Raw genomic sequence first — 9933 nt, 5'->3', positions numbered from 1 at the left:
GAAAATGTTGTTGGGTAACTGTAGTGTGATGTTTACATAACTCTCCACAGATCAGTTTTATTTGTATTAAGTCACTGCTTTAATATAATTTGGAGTTCACAAGGCATAAAGCATTGCTTATTTGGAACAAAATTTGGATTTTTGTTGTATGCTTCATCCTTTAAGAGCCACTCTGAGTGCATTACCATTGTTCCTTGCTTAGTTTTAAGGGGAATAAGTCTGGTTTTGATCAGCTTTCTCCCTGTTCTGCCGGGGATTTCTGACTGATAGCTACATTCTTTTTGTTCATGAGAATGAATGAAAGATCATCTTAATGCATTAAAGATAGATACAGATTGCATATAGCTCCACCCACATTCATAACAGAGAGATGTTCAAGCAACTCTGTTTCAGCAGTGTTGAAAATACTCTGTTTCTATGAGGATAACTCAGTTCGCTTTTTCAGAATAGACTGAAGAGGCTCAGAGTATTTCATTTGATGTCTCTTACTTTGTTGGGTCTATGCTGATCAAAATTAATTACTTCTGGCTTGTACAACTAGGTCAGATTAACATTTTCTCAACTTTAAGTCTTCTTTGAAGAAACCACACTGAATCAATTCAAAACAGATAAGATATGCACATGAGCTATTCATTTCACATTTTTTTTTTTTTTTTTTTTTTTTTTTTTTTTTTTTAACTGAGAGACATCCGCTTATCGGAGGAAAATCAAAGCTACTTGTCATCTGGACGTAACTATGAAAACGTTTAACTTCACAAAGAACAGAAACTGCTTATCTGTGATCTGTTTCACTTTTCTGAAATCTGTTTGATTAGATTTTCTACTATTTCAATAAACCTAATAAAATGAGTCTGGAACTTTCCTGATGCAATCTACACTGGTATTTCAGCTTTGCATTCTTATAGAGTGCTGGCACTGCAGGCTTGGGAATTGTTCATACATTTTGGTAATGGTTATTTTTATACTAGAGGCAGTGTTACACTATATGTATTTTTGAAGTTATAAAGTATGGAATATTCATAAACCACTTCCCTGCATTCATCATCCTGTTAGTTTAATGTTTTAGAGACGAAAAATTGTAACTATTGCCAAATGAGCACCAGCTGAGTTCATTCCACTCTGCATCTCTTTCCTCTTCTGATGGGTGAGATAATTAATTAATTAGCTAATTGAGAGTGATGGGCTTAATATAGTCAGAATCATGACTTGGGTCATGGAAGATGCAACTTGATCTTCATTGTAAAAAATCGAGTATAGATGTTCATGACTGGGTTAGATCTGAGACCTGACTATCTTCTACCTGGCATACTGGGCTTTGCTCTTTTATTGCTCCTTGTGGCAGCACCACACAAGAGCATACAAGTGAAAGACAGCTGCAGAAAGGAATGAGTACAAGGGAAGAAGCACTTCCTTGGTAGTCTCCTGCATCATGAAGAACCATGAGGCATCTAGAAGCAGGGTATTAAAGGTTCTAAGTGCATGTGAGGCAATCTACCCAGCTCTAATTTTTACATATCAACGTTTCACTCAAGCTGGAGTTTCCCGATATACCTCAAAGACAAGTGAAACCATAAACAAAGTACATTGCTGGACTTCTGCAAAGTGTTTGATGCCATTTCCCCCAGCCTTCTCCTAGAAAAACTAGCAAGATATAGACTGGATGAACGGTCTGCAAAATGGGTAGAAAATGGGGTAACAGGACAGCCTGAGAGGGTGATGATCAGTGGTTTTACTAAGGCTAGCAGACTGCTACAAGTGGAGTCCCAACGGAATCAATAATGGGCCCCATGCTCTTCAACACAGGACATCCCAAGCTCAAAGGGATACACAGGGATCATGGCATCCAACTTCTGGCTCCATACAGGATCACCCCAAAATCCAACTATGTTTCTGACATCATCGTCCAAATAGTTCCTGAACTCCGGCAGGGATGATGGGACTGAAAACACTGTCACCAAAACTTGCTGATGACACTAAACTAGGTCATGGCTCATAATCAGCTTCCTATCAACCACAACCCTCAGATCTCTCTCTGTGGGGCTGCTCTCCAGCATCTCATCCCCCAGTCTGTACATAGAGCCAGGGTTGCCCCTTCCCAGGTACAGGACCCTTAACCCAGGTGCCCCGAGGGAGCCAAGGGGGTGCAGTGTGTGCCCCTTCCCTACACAGGAGATCCTGCAGCCATGCCAGAGCCCCAGGCCCACTCCCGCCACCTCCTGTAGGCTGGGGGTGGTGCTGCCCAATGGAGATGTGATCATCTTACTCTACTCAGCATTTGTCAGGTCACACCTGGAGTGCCGTGTCCAGTACTGGTTCCAAAAGCTCAGAAAACACGTGGACAGACTGTAGATAGTCCAAAGTAGGGTCATGAAGATAAATGCTGAAAAAACTATGAGGAAACTATGAGGAAAGACTGATTGAGTTAGGTTTTATCACCATCAAGAGGGGAAGGCTCAGGAGGCACCTCATCACAGCATGCCAATGCTTAAAGCTGTAGTGGCTTTTTCCTGCTGGACAGCAGATCTCCACCACAACTGCTCTCAAACTCCACCTCTTCTAAGGAAAAGGGGAAGATAATATAATGGGAAGGTTCAAAGGTTGAGATAAGGATAGGGAGATCACTCACCAATTATTGTCACAGGTAAAACAGACTCAGCATATGGAGATGAATGTAATTTATTGCTTATCAGTAGCAGCCTAGAACAGTGAGAAACTAAAAGCAAACTCAAAACACCTTCCCCATCCCCCATACACCTGGAACAGGTTGCCCAGAGAAGCTGTGATGCCCCATTCCTGGAGGTGCTCAAGACCAGCTTGGACAAGGCCCTGGGCAACCTGATCTATTGGGTGGCATCCATGCCCATGGCAGGGGGCTTGGAACTGGGTGATCTTTAAGGTCCCATCCAATCCAAGCTATTCTCATATTCTATAATCTTTTAAGGTCCCTTCCAAATTGTGCTTATTCTATAAGGCAATTCAAAATGATATCATCTGGGAGACATAAGGTTGAAGTCCAAGGCTAAGAGAATATTATGGAGGGCAACCTTGATGACTTGGTCCTTGAATGTCTCTAAGGACACAAAAATGAAAGCACACAATCACACATCTTTTTTTTTTTTTTTTTTCTGCCATGTAAGATGAAGCTTGATTTAGGGAGAGGGCAAAGAGAAACTCATTCTCTTGAAGAAAGAGAAGAAATGCTGTCTCTTTAATGATAACCAAACATTTAGGTAGGTCTCTGCCTAGCTATGCAGCCAAGGCTTTGCCACAGGACGTAGCTTCCAGTATCATCTCAGGTACACCTGTTGAATAGTGCTACTGGCCTTTCACCTCCTCTTTGATTTTTCTCTAGAATGCCTGCCCTTCTACATGCTATCTCAGTGTATTTAGTGTATTAGTTTTCACTAAGAACGCACATGTTCAGGATTTCAGAACTTTAGCCCTTCCTTTCTTGGGATAGCTCTGAAGATTTTCTGCATGAAGTTTGTAATGCTCTGTTATCTGAGTCATTCAAATGTGTTTGCAAATTGCATTTTCATTTTGAATGCTCTTTTATTTCTGCATTTAAAGCAGGAAAATATTGCAAATAAAGGAAACATAAATCTAATTTAATTAAATACTTAAGCTTGTAAGTCCTCTTTAGGTTTCTGACTTCTTGCTAAAAGATACAAGTTTTTAGTTGATTTGGATATTTGTTGGCATAGGGTCTACATTTTTTCAGATGGTAGAATTAATAGATTCCTGACTCCCACACCTTGTTTCACAGTAAGCATTGTTTCCTTTTAACTTCCATTTTTCAGCTTTGAGGGAACACTTCATTGACATGTCCTGTGCTGAATAAACTAAAATGAATAAAGCAGTCTTTCTGTATTTGCTGGGGAGGCTGAATCTGTCCCCAGACTGGATTATCACTTCAGTAAACTGTATCCAAGTCCATTTTATTGTTTGTTTTGCTTTGTGTTTATAATCTTCTTTAAAATATTGTTAGTAATCATGCACTGTCTGGATCTCCTCTTTTTTTCTTTGTGCGAAGTAGGTTATTAAGGCACAATATATTTAAGCTTTAATATAGGTTGCCAAAATTTCACACTTAATTACTGTTGCATGTATTTTTAAGAGAAAACAATGTAATTCAATTACAAATCACACAACTATAAAATAGTATTTCCTTTAAAAATAAGTCATCCACTCTTTTTCTGTCTTAATATTTATTCAAAACTCAGGGTTATTATGCTACTTGAAGTTTCAGGGGAAAAAATATAACAAAGGCACATCAGTATCAGCACATCTTGCTCTTAGATACAAGAATCTGTTGATGGCTAACTTTGTTAAAGTCAACTTTCCCAGTAACAGTCAATTTTAGTGTGCAGCTGGTAAATGCAAAATTGATTTTGTTTCATTTCACTGGATGATCACTTCTAAATTAGATCTATGCCCATTGTGAAATTTCACATCGACAGATTACGTACTTAGAATGTTGCACTTTCCAGCCATTGCTGCTTAATACAGAGCAACCCCTTATTTCTCTCTGCTATTCTTAATGAAGTGAAAAGCCTTTACTGTGAAGATCCTGTTTCTGATCATGCTGCAAGTACCCTTCACACTGGCAAAAAAAGTTATACTCTTTGCACTTGTTGACAACCTGGCCCAAAGTGCTTCAGAAGCTCTCCCTGAAACACTGGCACAGGTTCATCTGATCCTACAAAATGGAAAAAGTCTGTAACTCTATTCAGAGTGCTTACTGAGCAGGTATGGCTGCCTTTTCAAGGAGAACCGTGCTTCCAATGATTACTGCTTGAAATTACTTTTTTTTTTTTTTTCTTTTCTTTTCTTTTGCTTGCTTTTTATCTGCTTTTCATCTTCACATCATCAGCAGAAACAGAAACAAAGGCGCTAGTGGATGTGAGGTGGGGGTAAAAATATCCTTTCACTGGGATTTTCTTTTTGCTGAAGTATCCTCCAGCACTGGCCACTTGCAGTGCTGTGGGGGTGATGAATCTGATGTGTTTGAGCAAACACATTATCCTTGGGCAGGCAGCTCTCATCATGGACCAAAAATGGCTGTGAAAGCTTAGGCAAGTTTTGGGGGCTTGCTGCACTCACTATCTCTTTATCTATTTCTCCCTCCCCACCCTACTCTCCACCCTCCAAAGTAACAAAACTAAATGAAACAAAAATAAAAACCAGAAAACAAAAGCCAATGGATCCAAGACAAATGAACCACTTCATCCATACTGTAAATGCTACAAACAGCAAGGAGAACTGGTATGGAAAAGCAAGGGAAAAAGAGTGTGCCAGGACCACACAAAAAGCAACTGAACCTACTTCTTCACCATGAAACATGGAGATGTGTCCTGTGTAGTCCCTTATGTAGTATGCCCATGGGGTTTCTTCTTAAGCTTGGCTTGGATCTGCTCTGTCTATCATGCGATTGTCATGATCTGCATATCCCCATTGCCTCAGTATGTGCCAGTTCCTTGTCACCTTCCCAACTTTTTGAAAAATAGTTTGATTAGGTCTGTGAAGGTCTGTGAGTATGTTTCTAACTGTGAAATTTGTGGTGTCTCTTTGCGTGAGGGATTAGTTATGTTGTTTAACTTTGAACATATGAAAAGCCAAACTGAACATGAGTTTTGTGTTTTGTTCTGAAAATAGTTAGTTCCACATTCATTGTCCTGCTTGCAAAAGCCAGTTCCATAAGGTCTAACAACTGTGCCAACTCTGCCCCCAGGGCTGTCCCTCACCCTGGCACATGGGGAAGCTCTTGCACGTCCCTAGCTTGCAGTTCTTCACCAGTGTCTAAAGAGCCTTCAGTATTCTATGAGCCTATAGGTCACAAAAATAAACAGATTATTGAAACAAGCAACAGACTGTTGACATAACCATAAAAGACAAAGCAGCAAATCTCTTGAAGGGACAGAATGAAAGGGAGCTACAAAGAAGTCTGTTTCTTCTTTCATAGTGTCTAGAATTTGTACCACCAGCCTTCACTTACACTGAACACTCTTTTTGCTATTTCATATTTATTTATTTATTTGTTTATTTTTCCAAATGAATTGCCAAAATATCCGTGCACACAGTAACCTTAATATGCACATTTTCCACTTAAATATTGCTTGTAATTTTTGAGTGATCCCTTGTGGTGGATGCTCACTGTTCTATATGTACCAAAATTTCTTTGCAAGTTACCAACAAAGCTCAAGAAAAAGATATATAAAAGTGTGGAAATCTGATATTAGTAAGAAAACATTCTCTTACTAGAAGATAGGGAGATGTAGCCAGTGGTATGCTCAGGTACTACTGTTTGACTGGACAGTGCCTATCTGCTGTGTTTAAAGAGCTAATCCTAGCTGACATGAAAGACAGCATGAACCAGAGGCTGGAAGATGTTGTCGGTGTTGGAGCTGCTCCTTTTTACCTCTGTCAAGTAGGAGGTTAAGATGAGTGAGAATCTCCATAGATATCATCTTCCTTTCATTTGACTTGTATTTCTATTTTACCTACAAAGACAGTGAGTGATCTAGAGGACAAGACATATGAGAAGCAGCTGAAGCCCCTTGGTGTGCTCAGCCCCAAGCAGAGCAGGCTGAGGGGAGGCCTCATGGCGGCCTGCAGCTCCCTCACAAGGGGAGCGGAGGGGCAGGCGCTGAGCTCTGCTCTCTGGGGACAGCGACAGGACCCGAGGGAACGGCATGGAGCTGGGACAGGGGAGGGTCAGGCTGGAGGTTAGGGAAAGGGTCTGCACCCAGAGGGTGGTTGGGCACTGGGACAGGCTCCCCAGGGCAGTGGGCACAGCACCGAGCCTGATGGAGATCATGTGGTGCTTGGACAATACTCTCAGACAGGGATTCTGATTTTTGGTGTGGTTCTCTGGGGACTCAGGAGTTGTATTCAATGATACATGTGGGTCCCTCCCAAAAGGGTTATTCTATGATTCTATGCTCTTATTGCTCCTAATTTTGCTCTGATTGTTTCTGACCTGAAGAACAGGATACATCCCTTGCAAGCCTAGTCTTCTTGTTCCACCTATACTAACTAGCCTGTTAAAAGAAGTTTTTTCCTTTCCCACAGACCTTTCTTCAACTATGTCCTTAGACCATAACAGCTGCTGCAGCACCACGATTACTTCTGTGACAGGAATTTGAAAAGGTTTTCAACTGATGACTGACAAGGCAGGTTTTTACAGGGTACTCCTTGGTGATTGATACCTTTTAATGACCTGGAAATGATAAGAAGTGACAATTACTGTGATATGCCCAAAGCAAGTCTACTATTATCCTATTGCATCCTACAAATGGTACAGAAAAAGGGTTTGTGATACATTTAGACAGTAAATGAACCACAAAATGCACGTGAGAACTGTGGCACAATAATGACCAAAAATACATTTTTTAAACCTGTTATGCCAGTCTTAGTATAAACATAGGTCAAAAATTGCATACACAACTGATTCAGTGAGTTGTAAATTGGTCTCTGGATTCTTCATTTTTTTGTCATTTGCTTGAGAAAATTTTTAACTTTTTCCTTGTCACAGATTCATCTCAGACAGATTTTTGTTCTGATTTTGCAGTTCATGTACAATATATCGAGAGGCAAAATGCCTGAGCTTCTATGAGATAAAAAGAAGGTTTTGGAGTTTTTTTTAGAACTGATGTGAACAGCCTCTCTAGTACTGTACGTTTTTTGTTCCCATCAAAGCTTGTCCTTTAAGTGACCTTTGAAATTTCTCCCCCAGATTGGTTATGCACCTAATTAACATTTAAAAAAAATCTGGGCAAAATGTGCAGAGTATCAAGTATTTCTGAAGGTGGGTTAGAAAATGCAACATTCACGAAATCCAAGAAGGTGTTAGGTGTCTTTCTGTTACAATTGTACTCCTATTGGCATCATTCACAAGCCCAATACTTTCTATATGTGTACTGGAATAGCATAAACCCCCAGAATATGAGGGGGAGTTGCCTAATTACTTGTGATTTTAGCCCTATTTCAGTTGAAATCTATCCAGATGCAAATTGCAGCATGCAACGACATTGATTAAACTCCCTGGAACATGGAGTCCATAAAAATGAATGGTTCGCATTCATATGCGGTTCTTTTTATCTTATGACAGAAGAAGTACAAGTGATATTCTTAATTCATGTAACTCTATACAAATTATGGATGAAAGATAATGCAAATATTCTTTGTTTTATCTGATTGCTCCAATAGTTTCTTGAGAAAAAAAATGTATAAAGGAAGTTGCTTCCATAAGATCGGAGAGGAGCCTCAATTTTATTATGACATGCTGTATTTCTCAGTAAAGGGAAAAGTATTTCACGCTTTGTTGTTTTGACCAAGGCATGACAACTAATCTGTGGTATGTAGCAGCCAGACAACCAGCTTGTTATATGCCTATCACTTCACTATGGAGCATGCCTCACAACACAGATATCCTGACTGCAAAATATCACAAGGGTTGTTTCTCAGAAATGCAATACTTCTGACCGATCTTTAACTTAAGACTGCAACAGCTGGAACTACCATGTAAGAACTGCAAATACACACCAGAAATACTCTGTTAAGGTAACTGAGCTTAGGGACTAAGGTCTATTATTAACATCAAATTATTAAACTATTGTAGCTGTTAGAGATATAGAAATAGCCCCGTTTCCTTTCTCACTAACCTCAAAAGCTACATTACATTGAAAGTTCTTAAATGATTCTATAATCCAGGTCCCATATTTGTGGCTCCTTTTTCAAGTTGCAGGTCAGGGAAAATAAAACAAGAGGTCAGTATGCAATTAGGGATAAATAACTAGCAAAGCAGCAATACAGGTCTTTCATTCCCCATGGCTCAAGTACATCTCTTTTCTCTGACAATATGGTTGCTGTGTTGGTTCATAAATAACTTAACTTCTGCTCTTTTTTATCCAGATTTTCTAATGGAAGAAGACTTACCTAGTGTCATTGACCATATTCCTGTCCATTTATTTTTGATGGCTTTTATCTCCCTTCTCCTTCCCAGTCACCGTTTACAGATTTCAAGTGAGTGCAATGCCATACAGAAGGAGAGATGTGAGAAGTCAGCAAGGGCAGTCCTACAAACTTTTTTTGAAACTCAGTGCCTGTATGGAATAGAGGGAATCAAATGAGTAGCCCAGGGAGGTAATGGTGGGCAGAGCTTAGCTGTTATACATTGCTTTTGGCAGTGGCTGTCTGCCCAGTCAGCTCAGGGTTACAACACCTGCTGTCCCTCATGGAATGGAGAACAAGAGGGAAGAGGTGAAGGGGGTTGCTGGGACCTGGGGTTATTACAAGCAATCTGTTTGAGGGGAAGGTTATGGGCAATGCATACAAATACTCAGAAAATGAAGCTTGCTTCGTTGTCATTCTCATAGCACAGCTCATTTCATTTCCTCAAATACTTTTTGATGATGTATATACTTTCTGGTTTAATCTTTCTCGTATTTTCTTATCTTTTGTAACAACTGCTTTTTAAGTCTGCTTTGAATGCAAGTTTGATTACATCAAAGTAAGCCCTTACAAGTAAAACTTAGGTTATACAGGAACATATTTGTAAAAACTGCATTTGCATTTGAGGAGAGCAAAATACAGCTGCGTTCAGATAGGGCCACTCCTGATTTCAGCATAGCTTCCAGGATTTCACTCGCAGTTACATGTGTAGCTAATTAATGGCAATGTTCTTTAAATCCGGCTAAGGGGAAGTTTGACTCAGAGCTTATTAACTAAGATGAGTCTTTATTATAATTACATGGACAATAACAAGAGATCTCTGTGTCTCCTCTCTATCAGGCTAGCAGCTCTCCCACTGGCAACTATGGCTTCATTGTATATTCTTGTCTCTTAAAGGGTTGTTACACACACACTAATCATCAGTATAACAGGAATCTTGAGGCTATCATTGAAAATCTCCTATAGTAGGCAATACTGATG

General features: G+C 39.9%; 1 long non-coding RNA gene across 2 annotated transcripts; it reads right to left on the bottom strand.

The window, feature by feature from the left end:
- Nucleotides 1-3131: 3131 nt before the first annotated feature.
- Nucleotides 3132-9236, bottom strand: LOC137848328 (uncharacterized). 2 transcript variants are annotated; one of them, XR_011091290.1, is made up of 3 exons: nt 8938-9114; nt 7074-7219; nt 3132-6500 (listed from the first exon to the last, which is right to left on the bottom strand). It is a non-coding gene; the product is annotated as an uncharacterized lncRNA (long non-coding RNA). The 2 variants fall into 2 exon arrangements; XR_011091289.1 differs by lacking the exon at nt 3132-6500 and having other exon boundaries at nt 7072-7219; nt 8938-9236.
- Between the last annotated feature and the right edge of the window lie 697 nt (nt 9237-9933).

Source organism: Anas acuta, chromosome Z (assembly GCF_963932015.1).
Source record: "Anas acuta chromosome Z, bAnaAcu1.1, whole genome shotgun sequence".
Taxonomy (NCBI): Eukaryota; Metazoa; Chordata; class Aves; order Anseriformes; family Anatidae; genus Anas; species Anas acuta.
Note: the sequence above shows the minus strand (reverse complement) of the source record. Positions and strands in the feature narration are given on the sequence as shown.